Genomic DNA, 15,155 nt, shown 5'->3' with positions numbered 1-15,155 from the left:
GTGCATTAGGACCCCTCCCAACTTTAAGAGGGGGTGTTTCTACAGAAATAAAATACAAATTTCCTCATAATTCGAGAACTAATCAAGCAAATGGAACCATATTTGGCATGTGGGTGTTTTTGGAGGCAACCATTTTTTCTATGATGAATTAGGACCCCTTGCCTTTTTAAGAGGGGGGGCTCTCATACAAACGAAATACAAATTTCCTCATAACTCTAGAACTAATCAAGCAAATGGAACCAAATTTATCATGTGGGTGTTTTTGTAGGCAAGAATATTTTCTATGGTATATTTTCCATGGATTTCCCCACTTTAAGAGGGGGGGGGGCTCCTATACAAATTAAAAACAAATTTCCTCATAACTCGAGAACTATTCAAGCAAATGGAACCAAATTTGACATGTAAGTGGTTTTGGACGCAAGATTTTTTTCTATGGTGAATTGAGACCCCTCTTTTCTTTAGAAAGCGAGTTATGGCCCATCTCCCCTTTAAGAGGGTGGGCTTCCATACAAATGAAATGCAAATTTCCTCTTATCTCGAGAACTAATCAAGCAAATGGAACCAAAATTGGCATGTGGGAGATTTTGGAGTCTTGAATTCATTTTACGATAGTTAGAGACCTCTCACCCCTGTGGTAGGTGGATATGGACTCTCATATAAATAAAACAGAAATTTTTGCGTAACTCAAAAACTAATCGAACTCGAGAAATTCGAGACTCTTCCATAAAACATTAGTCAATACAAGACCACAAAAACTATCTATAGTAACACTAGATCATTCAGGACGAGACGGTCGCGAGTGTTGCCGGTGACCCGCCGTCGGAAGCGCCGCCCACTGAGGGGCTTGCAAAACTCGAGATTGTGACAAAGATCATCCGAGATTCATGATTTATGTACAACACAGGTTAATTTGTGGCAATACGAAGTTTGTCGGGTCAGCTAGTAATATATACGAGAAATGCTCTGTCCATATCCGTTATTCTACGCATATTTTAGTTAGAATATTTAATATTTTTTATACAAATAAACAATATAGGACAGAACACTAATATATCATTTACTCTGTGACGATGTAGCCACAATTGTCATTTATAAATTACCTCAAAGCGAATGCCATTGCGATTTCTGCATTAGTCCATTGAACTTTCTTTTTTTCATTCAAGATCAAATCGATCTGATTAGTAGTAAAAAGTTTGGCAAATGCACCACGAATCCGATTTTTAATGACGCACTCTGGAACGGAACGCATTTCCTCGCAGGCTTTACGTAAGCATACTATATCTTTTTGTAAGTTGTCCAATTGCCTCTGCTGTTGTTTAGCACCGTTGTTGCAGATTTTAAGTTGCAAGTCGCGTGATCTTAACTGTTAATATTTAAACGTGTAAATAATTATTCACAAATTTGTAATTGTAAAGTCTTACCTGTGCGCGCAAACTACGTATTGTCTGTCGTTGGTTTTTAATAACACCATTTAAACGGGTTACCGTTCCTCGTATCGAAGTTTTTGCTTTAGGCTCAAAGTTTGGAACCTCTAGTGACGTTAGTTGTGTGCAATTATTGCGTTCGCAGCTATGTGTGCTATCATTTTCTGACCCCAAAGAAACCTGAACATCACATATTTCAACTTTGCTATTTTGAAAAATGACCGGTGCCGAGTTTACGATGTTTATAGTAGCATCACTTTCCGAGGGAACTTCATCCGCATTATTGCGGATGCGAATCGCTTCAAATAACATATCCATGTTTCCGGTCCTTTCGGTGGAAAAATCGGGGCATTCATTATTGTCCGCATCATAAAAAGTACTATGTATCGAAGGCTCGAAAGATACGTCTACTGGGAACAGATGAACATCACATATTTCAGCTTTGCTACTTTGAAAAATAAGCGGTGTCGAGTTTCCGATGCTTGTAGCAGCAGCACTTTGCGGGGGGATTTCATGCGTAATATTGTGAATGTGAATCGCTTCAAATAGAATATCCATGTTTCCGGTCTTTTCGTTATCAAAGTCGGCGCATTCGTTCTTGTCCGCATCATGCAAAATATTATGTTTAGAAGGCTCCAAAGACACGTCAACTGGAGACACAGAGCTGTTTGGCTTTTTTTCATATGTCTCCATCAACTCAGCAATCATTTCCTTTCGAGCTTTTCGCAGAGCACGAACAGCCCGATTTGACACTGGTTGTACCGGATCAGAGACACGAATCGAAGGAACAGCTGAAATACAGACAGTGTGTTTATGATAATAGAAATGTAAACATGAATATAGAACTATTCACATACCTGTTTTACGCAAAACACGACGTGTATTGCTACAATAAACATTATCAAAGTCGGCTTCGGTGAAATGCTTCGAGCAAATGTAACGTTTTCCTGTTTCACGCCTTCTTCCACAAAATGATTCCCATTTTTTGTAACAAGTTTTGTCGCTGGGAAATACGTGTAATGTGACGGAGCTTGCACTTTTTTTTATTTTGTATTGAGAAATACCGCAGTCTTTTACTTCGCACGAAGGCATTTTAGAACAATCCTGGTAAAAATCTAAAAGAAAAACGAATTATAAAATTTTGCAAATCATTTATCCATCTTTAGCTTACCTTTTGTTTTTCGAGTTTGACGTAAGCATGTTTCCATGTGGTAGAGTTTTCTTCTTTTCACGAATACTGTGACAGAATTTTGTATCACACCAACACCACTTTACTAACATTGCCACACCTGTATATATCACATTGCATTAGGCCAACGTCCGAAGTTTGGTTTGTTTGGTCGTCGCTGCGCCTCTCGCGCGAACACCGCGCAGTCCTACCTATACCTATACCTAGTGTTTGCAGAGAAATGGAAAACGAAAGAAAACAACCGCACGCCGCGCCGGCCGTTTCGAAGAGACGAACCGCGCGAACACGGCATGACCAGATTTGTATGGAGAAGGAAGAAGAAAAATGTAGGTTACGACACACTTTTCCCTGGTGCCTTCGTGCTTGAACTATACAACAACTACAATATGGCTGGTGTACACAAGAGGAGAGTTTGCTTGCTTATACTTGCTTACTTACTTACTTGCTTGCTTACTTGTTCACTTAGCTTGAAGCAACATTTGCACACGAGAGCGTATTGGGGCGAAATTGTTGAATGGAGAAAAATAGTTGATGTTGATCACCCAGTTGGATTTTGTGTATGGGGTTCTTAGGTCTTAGTTCCCCTGCACCGTGTGGTGACGAGTTGGAGAGTTTTGCCGAAATGCGCAAGGCCATAATTTTTGTTTTATGAAAATGAACCAGAAGCAGAACGGGAAGCATTTTGGATATTCAACGGAGTTTTCTTGTTTTGTATCATCATCAATATTGCATTTTTTTTATTTCGGCTTCGATAATTTGGCACATTTAACCTGCAACAACATTCCACAATGAGTTATCATAGGACAAATAGAGAAAATTTCCTGCCCATATGAGATCTGATGAATTAAACCCAACGTCACAACTAGTAATATTTTTTTGAAACGATGCGATGGTTCTACAATTGATGGAGGGACGGTAGGGGAAAGTAATGAAAATTTTGGGAATGGAGGGGAAACAGTGGAAAGGAAGGGGAAGGGGGGGGGGTTAAGCGCAGCTACCAATTACCCCCCTTCCTTTCCATTCTTTCCCCTCCATTCCCAAAATTTTCATTAGTTTCCCCTACCGTCCCTCACTCAATTGTAGAACCATCGTTTCAAAAAAATATTAATATTAATGCCTGACCGCATTTCAAGGTCAAAGACTAAAACACGAGTTTGGTCATAGTCACTACTACTACTACTACTACTACTACTACCAATAAGCAGTGGTGGGCACCGCTAAACGAAAATTTAGCGTCGCTAACCGCTAATCTGCTAATCGAAAAAGTTAGCTCGCTAATCTCTAAACGCTAATCGATAAACTCAAATTAACGAAAATTTCGTTAACCGCTAATCGCTCAATCTAAATTACCGTCATCCGGGGCGAGATTGTGCCAAAAAAGCATATGTTTTTGTTCTTTAGCTCAGTATATACACAATTTAGGAACTAAGTTGATTTCAAACTTGTCAATATATACTAAATTGTTCAATTAAAAACTACCGTAGAGATGGTTTAGTTACAATGAAACCTAATTTACTGGAAGTGCATGAACTTTGGCACAATCTCATCCCTTCTAGGGGGTGACTTTGTTCCAAAAACATAAAGTTTAGATAAATACCTAAACAGTGAACATTAGCATGTTTATAAACAATACACATAAATATCAGTATAAAGTAGTTCATATGGGGCCATCCATGAGCTAAGTGGACTATTAGGGGCAGGGGGTCGGCCAAAAACAACGCATCATACAAAAAGTATGAACGAAAATAACCCGGAGAGGTCAGAAATAACTAAAAATGAGCTCGTAGTCAGCATTTTTATAGCCAGTAGCGTTTCTAGGGTTAACAAGGGGGAGATATATGGAGGGCCCATACCACCCCACTTCCCCCCGCCTTAAAACTGGCAGTTTATACTGGGTATAATATATTCGTCTTATATTTGAGTGTTTATTCAAAGCATCTGAAATTTCCAGAGAAAAAGTAAAAATTAGTTTAAATTATTTAGCAGACCTATGATGCTGTTTGCTCCAAAATGGATGATGCAATCTAATCTGTCAAAATATTGTGCTCAATAGTAAATAATGTGAGTGTACTGGTGTATGCTGATGTATTTTTATGGTGTATGTGAAATCCACAAATTGGATCGATTATAATGGCTTGGCACAATCTCACCCCGTGAAGCTCGAAAAGTACCAAGTTTCGAAAAATGCTATTTTCGTAATCAAAACTTATCCAACGCATAAGATTGAAAGGTTCTTACATTGTAAATGATTAGTTTATATACCTTCAAAATGGCAAGTTGATGCGATTTCTTGTTTGGGACATTTTTATGCGGGACATTTTTTACAAGCGTTATTTCCGAGTATTTTTGATCGCGAACTTTGAACCCTGTTTAGGCTAATCCTAGTTTGCTAATATTATCTGTGTTCCATTCTAAGTTATAAATAAATATGTTATGGTCATCATCATTTTGAATTTAGGTCACCAGTTTGTGTAGATATAATAAATTTTCACAAATAAACATTTTTGGTTTTCGTCACAATCTCACCCCCGTGGCACAATGTCACCCCGGATGGCGGTACCCAAAAATGACCGCATTTTTGTTTAAGCATTTACTGTGTAGAGCAAATAACTGTCGACAATTGTTAATTTTTTGACATCATATATGCAAAAAAAATTTACTGATTTTAGCAAATTTTTCAAGCGAGTACCCAGCCAACTGATGATGAATCCACTTATGTACCGCCAATCGTAGCAACCAGATTGTGTACAGAAATAATTTGACAACGTTATCAATTGATTGTGACAAAAACAGTTAAGCAACTACACTCGATGCTTTGTTCGTACTGCAGCTGCATCCCGGAGTAAAGAAGTTGGACATCGTGAGGCACTTCGTGTCCGCCGGATTCAGCCGATCCGACACATACAAGAACCGCTCCCTTCTAGAGAAAGGTTAAGTGCAACGGAAGCTGAAAAGGAACACCGAGAGCAAGGCACCCTCAGCCGTCCATGCCTTGGGGAGGTCGGAACTAAACGGTGAAAAAGTACAGCAAAATGGACATTTTTATGTGGATGCGTCAATCAAGGTCGGTCATACCTTAGCAGCAAGGAATCAAGGCTGAAGGCGCTGATGAAAAACATCTTTCCGGAGAAGGATGACGAGATGTTAGAAGGCAACGACTGGCAAAGCACTGGGTGCATTACGCTCCACCAAGAAGGTAAGCGATGGCGTCAAATATATCCCCCATCCAAAGTTCTCAACGAAGGTCCTTCTATAACTGACGATTTGAGAGCGGTAAGCAAATGTTACAAGCTGCTGCTCTTTCCTTCGGGGCTTGCGGTGAACGGGAAGATATGCAGTACGAAGGGCTTGCTGGAAGTTACTGTCTGGAGGACGTGGCACAGTGGTCCAAAAGGGCGAAAAGCGGAACTTTTTTCCTAGTGTCGTTTGCTTTCATTTGATCATTTATGGTCTTCAGCCCTTTTATTCGTTTGAATATCCCCCTTAATCTACAACTGTCAAATGTTCGTCATCGCTTATTATAATGAAAATAAAAAAATAACTTTTTTGTGTTAGGAAATATAGACATAGTTTCTTTGGCAAAGTTGTAAATATTGTAAAAACAAGCAACTTTGCTGAAGAAATAAAATTTCTATCTTTATCGAGTGCTGAACTACAAGGCATATTCTTTAAAACTTCTTTAAAAATTGGTTTTTCATCCTTAGCTTTTGTTAGTTGCATTTTACAAGAATACAATGTTCTAGGAAATTATCGAAGCTCTCAAAATACACGTTTTCACAAAAGACCACAAATCTCTTGGACCTTTACTTGCTGAGTTATCGCATATTCAAGCTTTAAATTTCCATGGTTTCACGAGCCCATGGAGTAAAATGGGGCAAGCGGATTTATGAAATCAGCGCTTCATCTTAAAGCTTAAGTCGAGTACTATAAACTTGTATGGGTTCCGCTTGTCCCCAACCACCCAAATGAGAGTACGGCAAGCATACGTTTTATGTGTTTCGCGTTCGCGAATGGCTCGATACACGTCCGTTTTTTTGTGTTAGTTAGTTAGTGTGTTAGTTTTGTGTTAGATAGACTCATGATTTCTTCGGCAAAGTTATGGAAAATATAAAGGTAAACAACTTTGCTAAAGAAATGACATTTTTATTCCTATCGAGTGCAGAACTATAGAGCATTTTCTTTGGAAATTCTTTAAAAATTAGTTTTTCATATTTAGCTTATGTTGGTTTCATTTTACAGGAATATATGGTTCTAGGTGATTATTGAAGGACTCAAAATACACGTTTTTGCGGAAGATTGCAAATCTCTAGGACCTTTTCTTACAAAGTTATCGCTTTTGGCACGTGAAGTTAAGGAAAAATAAAGCTTAAATAAGCGAAAACTTTGCAAGGAAAGGTCCTAAAGATTTGCAACATTCTGCAAAAATATGTGTTTTGAGTCTTTAAATAATCGCCTAGAACCATATACTCTTGTAAAATGCAACCAACATACGTTAAATATGAACAACTTATTTTTAAAGAATTTCCAAAGAAAATGCTCTTCAACTGTGCACTCGATAGAGATAGAAATGTCATTTATTTAGCAAAATTGGTTATCTTTATATTTTCTATAACTTTGCCGAAGAAATCATGTGTCTATCTACGAACACAAAAAAAGTGGACGTGTATCGAGCCGTTCGCGAACGCGAAACACATAAAACGTATGCTTGCCGTACTCTCATTTGGGCGGTTGGGGACAAGCGGAACCCATACAAGTTTATAGTATTCGACTTGAGCTTTAAGATGAAGTGCTGATTTCATAAATTCGCTTGCCCCATTTTACCCCAGGGGCTTGTAAAGCTATGGAAATTTAAAGCTTGAATATGCGATAACTCAGCAAGTAAAGGTCCAAGAGATTTGCAATCTTCTGCAAAAACGTGTATTTTGAGAGCTTCGATAATTGCCTAGAACATTGTATTCTTGTAAAATACAACTAACAAAACCTAAGTATGAAAAACCAGTTTTTAAAAAAGTTTTAAAGAATATGGCATATAGTTCAGCACTCGATAAAGATAGAAATTTTATTTCTTCAGCAAAGTTGCTTGATTTTACAATATTTACAACTTCGCCGAAGAAACTATGTCTATATTTCCTAACACAAAAAAGTTATTTTTTTATTTTCATTATGGTAAGCGATGACGAACCTTTGACAGTAGTTTTAGATTAAGGGGGATATTCATACGAACAAAAGTGCTGAAGACCATAAATGATAAAATGAAAACAAGAGACACTAGGAAAAAGTTCCACTTTTCGCCCTTTTGGAACTGTGCGTGGTCTTTTGGCCGGCCTGGCTTCGCCCCATTATGCCAAAAAGATCTCTGGAAGAGATGGAGTGGCTAAAGATACTCGTTGTACTGAATACCGCTAACCCTCTCAACATCCCCCAGCTGCAAACAATAGAACATTTTCATCGTTTATCGGCCATGACTAAGGTTCCGGCTAATTGCCGTAAGGACGACCGGCAGGGTGTCGAAGTATTTGTTGTAGAACCGTAATAGAAGTAGCATTTAAGGAAAATGTACTCCATTGAATCATTTTTTGTAGTTTTTTTCATCGCCATCCGTATTTTGTTCATTTTTGTAATGCATACGTTCTCACCACAACTTGTATTGTTGTCCTTAAAGAAAGAAATTATTATGTTGACCATTATTTGACATCACGGGCGTAGCCAGAAATGTTCCTTGGCATTCCTTTGACATAGTCTAACCGTAAGGAGTTTATTCAGGAAATAGGGAATTATTTTCGGTTAAAAACTATTTTGGTTAACATTGAGTGTTCTTCATCAGACAAAAAAATCAAATAGTTTGTCAGACCGAGCCAAGTGACAAAATTCTTATTTCGAGAAGAACGCGAATGTCGTCGAAAATATTCGCTGCCTTTGACCTGCTCAAATGTTGGATATATTTGTCCTTATTCGCTACCGTTCGTTCGGACTCAACTAAGGGATAACCCCTACTAGTCCTTAAACTTAGGAAAATTCATGTACCTAAATAGTGATGATTTCCGCGGGGAGTTGCCCCCCGTAGTGACCGGCGCTTCCGACGGCGGGTCACCGACGAACATTAGCGGTCTACGGCCGTATCAGCCTGCATCATTGAGGAAACCTTTACTACTGACATGGTTTTGGTATCGCACCTTATAATGAGCGTAACTATTTGTACCACAAATAATTACTAAAATAGCAATTAGGGTGTATAGTGCGTTTGTCTTGTTGTTCCTAGACAAAGGTGCCAGTGTTTTACGAAATGCTGTTTTTCCTTCATATCATATTTTTCTAAAAAGCATAAAAATATCTTTTACTTAGTTTGATAATAGCTTAACATTGACCTTAAAACATTATTTTGATCAATCTATACCTATAAAGAAGGATTTCTGTCTGTCTGTCTGTCCGTATGTTCCTTATAGAATCGAAAACTACTGAACCAATCGGCATGAAAATACGCATGTAGAGGTTTTTTGGGGCCAGGAAAGGTTTTAGTGATGGTTAGAAACCCCTCCCCACACTAAGAGGGGGGGCTCCCATACAAATGAAACACAAATTTCTGCATAACTCGACAACTAATCAAGCAAATAGAACAAAATTTGGCGTGTGGGTGTTTTCGGTGATAAGAATTTATTCTATGGTAAATTGAGACCCCTCCCCTCTTTATAAGGGGAATTATAACTCCTCTCCTCTTTAAAAGGGGGGGCATCCATACAAATTTCCTCATAACTCGAGAACTAATCAAGCAAATGGAACCAAATTTGGCATGTGAAGGTTTTCGAGGGCAAGAATATTTTCTATAGTAAATTAGGACCCCTCCCCACTTTAAGAAGGGGGGCTCCTGTACCAAAGAAACACAATTTTCTTCATAACTCGAGAAGTAATTAAGCAAATGGAACCAAATTTGGCAAGTGGGTGTTTTTGGAGACAAACATTTTTTCAATGATGAATTGGGACCCCTTCCCGTTTTAGGAGGGGGGGATCCTATACACATGAAATACAAATTTCCTCATAACTGAAGAACTAATCAAACAAATGGAACAAAATTTGGCATGTGAAAGTTTTCGAGGGCAAGAATATTTTCTATGGTGAATAAGGACCCCTCCCCACTTTAAGAGGGGGGGCTCCTATACAAACGAAATACAAATTTCCTCATAACTCGAGAACTAATCAAGCAAATGGAACCAAATTTGACACGTGGGTGTTTTTGGAGACAAATTTTTTTTCTATGATGAACTGGGACCCCTCCTCACTTTAGGAGGGGGGGCTCCTATACAAATGAAACACAAATTTCCTCATAACTCGAGAGCTAATCAAGCAAATGAAACCAAATTTGGCATGTGAAAGTTTTCGAGGGCAAGAATATTTCCTATGGTAAATTAGAACCACTCCCAACTTTAAGAGGGGGGGCTCCTATACAAACGAAATACAAATTTCCTCATAACTCGAGAACTAATCAAGCAAATGGAACCAAATTTGGCACGTGGGTGTTTATGGAGACAAAAATTTTTTCTATGATAAATTGGGACCCTACCACAAATAATTACTAAAATAGCTATTAGGGTGTATAGTGCGTTTGTCTTGTTGTTCCTAGACAAAGGTGCCAGTGTTTTACGAAATGCTGTTTTTCCTTCATATCATATTTTTCTAAAAAGCATAAAAATATCTTTTACTTAGTTTGATAATAGCTTAACATTGACCTTAAAACATTATTTTGATCAATCTATACCTATAAAGAAGGATTTCTGTCTGTCTGTCTGTCTGTCTGTCCGTATGTTCCTTATAGAATCGAAAACTACTGAACCAATCGGCATGAAAATATGCATGTAGAGGTTTTTTGGGGCCAGGAAAGGTTTTAGTGATGGTTAGAAACCCCTCCCCACACTAAGAGGGGGGGCTCCTATACAAATGAAATTCAAATTTCCTCATAACTCGAGAACTAACCAAGCAAATAGAACCAAATTTGGCATGTGGAGGTTTCTGGAGGCAAAAATATTTTCTATGGTGAATTAGGACCCCTCCCAACTTTACGAGGGGGTGCTTCTACACAAATAAAATACAAATTTCCTCATAATTCGAGAACTAATCAAGCAAATGGAACCATATTTGGCATGTGGGTGTTTTTGGAGACAACCATTTTTTCTATGATGAATTAGGACCCCTTACCTTTTTAAGAGGGGGGGGGGGCTCTCATGCAAACCAAATACAAATTTCCTCATAACTCTAGAACTAATCAAGCAAATGGAACCAAATTTGACATGTAAGTGGTTTTGGACGCAAGATTTTTTTCTATGGTGAATTGAGACCCCTCTCTTCTTTAGAAAGCGAGTTATGGCCCATCTCCCCTTTAAGAGGGTGGGCTTCCATACAAATGAAATGCAAATTTCCTCTTATCTCGAGAACTAATCAATCAAATGGAACCAAATTTGGCATGTGGGAGTTTTAGATGGCAGAAATTTTTTCTATGGTGAATTACGACCCCTTCCCCTTTTAAGAGGGGAGCTCCCATTCAAATGAAATTCAAATTTCCTTATAACTTGAGAACTAATCAAGCAAATGGAACCAAATTTGGCATGTGGGAGATTTTGGAGTCTTGAATTCATTTTACGATAGTTAGAGACCAGTCACCCCTGTGGTAGGGGGATATGGACTCTCATACAAATAAAACAGAAATTTTTGCGAAACTCAAAAACTAATCGAACTCGAAAAATTCGAGACTCTTCCATAAAACATTAGTCAATACAAGACCACAAAAACTATCTATAGTAACACTAGATCATTCAGGACGAGACGGTCGTGAGTGTTGCCGGTGACCCGCCGTCGGAAGCGCAGCCCACTGGGGGGCTTGCAAAACTCGAGATTGTGACAAAGATCATCCGAGATTCATGATTTATGTACAACACAGGTTAATTTGTGGCAATACGAAGTTTGTCGGGTCAGCTAGTATTATTTCAAAAAAATAGTTTTCGGCGAGATTTCGGCCTGTCGTGATTCGGCCAAATAGGGGTTCGGCCTTTCAGAATACGGTCAGATACAATTTCGGCTTTCGGTGACAGTTGTTGAAATTCAGCCATTTGGATTTCGGTTATTTATTATTCAGTCGGTACCAACTCAGTGAGTCGATGCGAGGACTAGGGAAAAATAACCAACGTCGGTAGATCTAGGAAATTGAATAAACCTTGACGGATGTGATTTCGTTTGGGCGGGGGTTAGGTCTGCACCCGCAGTGACCGGCACTTCCGATAGCGGATCGCCGGCAACCTTCGCGGCTTGCGCGTGTCTCGTCCTAAATTGTTTGTGAAGTCATAAAAAAATTTTCTGCTAAGTATACCAAAAAGTTGTTATGCCATATGTATTTCTGCCAAATGGTCCCTAATGTTTATGCCGAAGTTTTTAAGTTAATCGACATTATGCCAATCAGCATCATGCCATATGAATTTATGTTACATGGGCAGCCCCGGTTCTCATTGAATTGTGACGTAGTGATGACTGACTCAAGTGCGCATTCGTAGGAAAGCGAAATTTTGTAAAGTATGCCTAACGTCCATTATGTCTATCGTCTATTATGCCTACCGTCCATCGTGCCTATTGTCCATTATACCTACCGTCCATAATACCTATCATCCATCATGTCTATCGTTCGTTATGCCTAACGTACATTCTGCCTAATGTCACTCGTTGTTCTCATAAATCGGAGATTACAGTCTAAAAAATCGGCACGTCAAGTTTACGTGAAGACATGGGTAACTCTTATCCATCATACTTTTCATGTAACATTCACGTGAATTATTGGGATCTTACATTCATACTAATCGGTTTACGCGCGATCCCGGTAAATTTTATCAACTTTCCCATCAACTAGTACCTGAAGTTCATGTATGTTGCTGTACAGAAGTTTACATGATTTTTGATCTATTGTGATATCATCCAGGTGTTGCTCTGCACTTCGTTATTTTTGAAGTAGGTATCGCTATAGAGTGAGCGAACTGCTTATTATCCGTGCTTAAGTGTCGGTGTTTCCACTCTTTTTTTCCTTCTACGCTTCTTATTACTTTTCAACCAATCTAGTTCTAGAGCCAGGAAGTCTAGTTATAATTTGCCCGTATACAAGAGCGTCATTCGCACATTGTGAGCAAGTAAGGCAAAGCCTTGGGTTTAAACGTCTTTTCTAAGACTTGACCCTTCTTTATCGACAGACTTCACAGCCGGTTATTATTTAGAGTACAGGAAAGTTACGGGGCTAGGCTAGTACAACAATCCTACTAACTCTATCTAGCAGCACTGCCTAGTCGAGATTCGAACATACGACGACTGGCTTGTCAAGACCAGCATCGTACCTCGAAACCAACTAAGCGGTTCTCGAGAGCAAGTATCACTCTTATTATTAGCCCCGGCTAGAGGCCAGGGGTGTGAAATTGTCAAAATTTTGCGAACTAAACATCCATGGACGACGACAACTTGGAACCAGCCAGTATACCGAAAATAACAGCTAATATTAGTTGAATTATAGTTAAAAGACTGTGTTTAACTGCTTTCTAATTAGTTCCAGTAGTCTTAAAATGAATAAACCTTTAAGTAGGCACCAGAACCAAAAGTACCAAAACCAATGAGTGGGACATGGACAATGTATGTAGTTTGACAGCCACACCACCCCGCTGCTAGAGGCTTCATGGTCAGTAAAACAGAGTTCAACACAAAGTGAGAGTGTTCCTTAAATCTTTTGCATTACCAATCTCGTTCCTGGAACCAGGTAGTGGAACAAGTTATAATTTCGCACCTCAAGCAAGTACCACTCTTATAACTTGCCATGACAAGAGGCTTCATTGTTAGTAAATGCAGAGTTCAGTAAGAAGAATGTGGATGGGGCTGAGAATAAATCCATGCTAAAGTCACTTAATATCGAAAAGCCTAATTCTAAGATTCGAAACCACGACCACTCGATTCTCAAGGTAGTCTCGGTAACCTTGCGGCTACGGGACCCCCGAAAGATAAGTTATCAAACGCTTCTTCAATATCCAAAAAAGTTCGTAAAAAAGTGATATTAATTTTATTCACCACATCATATGATAAAGTGGTTGTAGACTTACCACTTTGAAGGGCATGTTGTGCTGAATGAAGAGGAACTTCTACGTGGTCAACAATCCGCTCAAGGGATTTAAGTCAGAAAGACGTTAGACTGATTGAATTGGACAATTGGATTGGTTACAGGCAGAGCCTGAAGCTCAAGGCGACGCAGCTTAACCAACGACATCCAGGCTGTTGATGAGAACCTGTCCTGGCGACTGATCAAAGCCAGGGCGTATAACCGTCGGCAGTGGAGATTGATTTCATCCCTTTGTTCTGCCCGACCGATGGATCAGTAAAGAAGTAAGTGGGTGGTAATGTTGGTATCAAAGTGTCAAGAAATATTTTCCGTGCAATTTTCTCAAATTCTTTATTTAAAACAAATTTTATGTGTACCTTTGAGGTTCTAGAAGCCATCTGTAGACTTTTAGAGCATTAGATGGTTAGGTTTTTATCCTTCTCATGCGACGTTCTGTCCCATCCATTATGTCTTTGCTGAATATGGAAAACTATACTTTGTCATTGGATACCATAAAAAGTATTTTTATTGGGGACGGGACTCGAGGCTTATTTTTTAAAATTGTCATTTTCAAATATATTTTTTTGCGAAATAGAAGATTGTAATTAATCTCTAATCAGCCCTGCTCACGACGTTCACTCTTTGCAAACAAAAACATGCTACACCTATAGAAAGTTTATCACATTGCTTACACTTACACTTACCGACAGGTCTTCGTTCTGGAAAAAAATGAAAGCCTAGTTGTTAGTGCACTGCATCAATAAGCGCCGCACATCGAAAGAAAGAAAAAAAAAATGAAGTCGATTGCACTGAAGATGCTTCAGCTGAGAAAGAGGTCGAATGGTGCCCCGGCCCGGCGATGGGATGATGGTGCTTACACTAACTCCAAGGCGATGAGGGGCCTGGCGCGATTAGCTTCGTGGGACAATCGTCTTTCAATGTGGCAGGTTACTTTCATTACATGCTACCGCTCCTAATGTTAGCCGATGATTGATGTGGCATGTCTAACGTGTTGAACGTGGGATCATGGATCTAGCATCTAGCAAATTAGCACCAACTGGGAGATTAGTTTGGCGTTTATTAGACGATGAAAGGTATTTATTGGATTGATGATCAATCACTTGTTTCGTACACTTACAGGCATGTTTTCTGGCGTAATTACTAAAATAATAATAATGCAAAATAACGCATAAATCAAATGCTTTGTAGTTCGAAGTTCGAAGTTAGAAGGAACTCGACAGCTCCAAGTTAGTTTCCAGCTCAAACGCATTTTTTCCTGCATGAGCTTGAATCAGCTAAAATTCCAAAACAATCGGATCAAGTCTACTGAAGCGAGTAACCCGACTATATATATAGAGCCAAAAAAAAACAAAACGAATCAACCGCATAGAAAACCAGCGCACAACACGAACGGCATAGCAAAGAGCAGCCCATAAGA

Source organism: Sabethes cyaneus, chromosome 3, assembly GCF_943734655.1.
Source record: "Sabethes cyaneus chromosome 3, idSabCyanKW18_F2, whole genome shotgun sequence".
Classification (NCBI taxonomy): Eukaryota; Metazoa; Arthropoda; class Insecta; order Diptera; family Culicidae; genus Sabethes; species Sabethes cyaneus.
Note: the sequence above shows the minus strand (reverse complement) of the source record.